Source organism: Silurus aristotelis (assembly GCF_946808225.1).
Source record: "Silurus aristotelis genome assembly, chromosome: 9".
In the NCBI taxonomy this organism is placed as follows: Eukaryota; Metazoa; Chordata; class Actinopteri; order Siluriformes; family Siluridae; genus Silurus; species Silurus aristotelis.
Genome location: NC_139582.1, coordinates 30,055,108 through 30,058,117, shown reverse-complemented (window position 1 = coordinate 30,058,117; position 3,010 = coordinate 30,055,108).

Genomic DNA, 3,010 nt, shown 5'->3' with positions numbered 1-3,010 from the left:
TCCGAGCGTTTTCCCGGGCGCGTGCGGATCCCCGGACTGAGGCGTAGCGTGGACTAGCGTCCTGCTGTATGCTAGCTCCGTAGTCAAAGCCGTGTTTGTGAGACCGTTTTTGCTCTTGTTTTATTGCGATGAATAGAAATATGTAATGAGTTGTGTTTGATAATGAGTTCAGGCTTCTTCAGCTTCCCCCCGTTTCAGTGACTCCTTCAGTATTAACTCGTACGTGGATAAAAGCGATACGCGGACCGGACCGGACCGGAAAGCGGGCGAGTGTATACGCACATCCACAACTTTGTATAATAGAAAGATGTACGTTTTAAAAAATCACCAGCTAGCATGTGAGCAAACGCGTCTGTTGTTGTAAACGACTGTGATATCTGTTAATAAAAACCTTTATTTCATCGTTAACCGTTACTCCTGTCTTACGTCTTTCATTCACACACACACACACACACACACACACACACACACACACACACTGTATTTATAAGTCTGCAATATAAGTTCAGGAAGTGTTCCAGTTCCTGTTCTCATTGACTTTATATAGCAGCTATAAACGTTCGTTCCTTCACCACAATCTCTTCCTTTCCTTCTTTCGACTGCAGCTCTGTTTTACTTTCTGACACAATAACAGTTTGTCTGGCATGCTGATGTTTTCTTAGCTCGCTAAAAAAAATACAATTTATCAATTTAAAGGATGAAAACTTCATTTTTTCTGGATAAGAGGGAAATCACTGTTGAGATGCTTTTTAGAATTTTGAGTGTTTTGAGTTTAATTTGACTAACAGGATTATAGATTATACTCAGCACACGGTGTATATTTCGTAATCTTTTGTTTCATTTGTGATTTTTGTGTGTGTGTGTGTGTGTGTGTGTACATTTTAATGTACTTTTATCCCGTTCTGTGTGCTGTAGCTCTGGTTTCGACCAACAGGTGGCGGTATGATACTGCTGTATAACGGAACTCGGCGAGAAGCTCAAGTCATTCATCAGGAATTTATATATATATATATATTTTTTTTTTTTTAAAGAAATAAATAAAGAAAAAAATGAAAGGAACAAATCGAGAAGGAATATTTAAGTTCCTAAATAAATAAATAGTTGAATGATTTCATTAATAAAAACTTCGATCGTAAATTGACAAAAATAATGAACAGATACAAAAGTTTTAGGAACACAAAATAAAATCACCTGGAAATACTGGTGTTTATATTAATAAGTGTCGTTATTAAGTAAATTAGCAATAGTCCAAGTTGTACTGTGTGTGTGTGTGTGTGTGTGTGTGTGTGTGTGTGTGTGTGTGTGTGTGTGTGTTTGGGGAAATGCCATCTTTCTCAACATATCACATCACACACCAGATCATTAACATCCTCTGAGGATAAAAACGGGTGTGGTAGAGTGTGTGTTGAAAAAGAAGGAGTGTGTGCGAGAGTGTGTGTGTGTGTGTGTGTGTGATGGCAGTATTACTCAATCTCACCTGTAGAGTTGCCTTGCAGCGTAAATATCTGATGTCAGGTGTTGATGAAAGATTTGGTTTATTTCGGTTACACAAAAGTGTGTGTTGTTTCGACGCTGGTGGAGGAACAACCGTAATAATGTAGTAATGTAGGTTTAAGGGCCACAGTTTGCTTCACACCAGGGGGCGTAAGTCAACTTTCATTCCGCCTTGTTGAGTTTGCTTCAGCACATCGAGTCTACGCAGAGAAGAACTGATTTAGAATCAAATTTAACTTTTTTTTGCCATCTGCCAATGCACATCTGCTAGCTACTGAAGCTCCTAGCCTAAGAAGGAGACCCAAACCTGTTCCAGCATGACAATGCCCCTGTGCACCAAGCCAGCTTCAGTAACATCTGCTTTCCCTGGTTTGGTAGTGTGTAGAAGATCTCCTCCTACAGATCTCTGCACTCAACCCTATATTGAAAATGAATGAAGTTTCCACTCCTCTTCCCAGGCCTCCTCACCTCACGTCCACAAAGCTCCACAAAATCTAATCTTCCCAGAAGACTGGAGCTTATTATAAGAGCAAATGGAGACTCGATGTGGAACGGGATGTTTAAAAAAAAAAAAAAAAAAGCACATACCTCTCCTATGGTCAGGTGTCCACAAACTTTTGGTAAATAATAGTTTCGGAGTAAAAGTGAGATAAAGTCATGTTTGAGAATATTTGAGAAGCTTTTTATTATTATATTTATTGTGTCTGTGAGGTGAATATTCACTGAGATTCAGGTTGTTTTATTTGTGTGTCCGTGAAGAGAGATGACAGACACGGCAGAGAGCGCCCCCTGTCTGTCTGCTTCATTTTACAAAAGCACAGCGGTTTGTTATAAATAAAAATCTGTATTTTTTATATCGGAGTAAAGAAAGGACGCTGTGAATAAACGTGTGTTTCGTTGAAGGTTTTAATTTCGCCTCTTTTATATTTATTTATTCATAATTTCTTTTTATAAAACTGGTCAAACAGAACTTCGCTTGAATTAATCGCACGTTAATAAAATTTGAGTAAATTTGAAGTAAACTCCACCCACTTTCTACTGATCTCATAACAGGACAGTGCTGCACCAATCAGCCGCTTCACTGATTCACTGTGGGTGTGGTTTCACTGGTCAGCGCTCGCAGACCGCATCTGTAGCACGAGCTCAAATCTGTTCATGTGGATTTAAGCGCTGATGTTTCATTCCACAATGACGGATGGAGGAGAAATTGATTTGGTCGCAGAGGAACGTTCAACTAAAACAGTTTAAAACGTGTTCAACTTTTCATGAACCGTTTTTCCTTTCGAGTTTTCTTTCCTGTGTTTGCATACAATTTGCTTTCATTTCAGATGATGTAGTGAAGCTGTGGCTCCAGTGAAAGGAGATGTTTAAACTCACTGGATGAGGTTCCTGTCTGTTTTACTGAACTTCACTATAACATTAAAGCTGATACTAAACCCAATCAAACTTCACATAAGATCTGACCAATCAGAGCTGAAGAAATTCATTGATCAGTTGAATGTAATGTTTTTTTTAC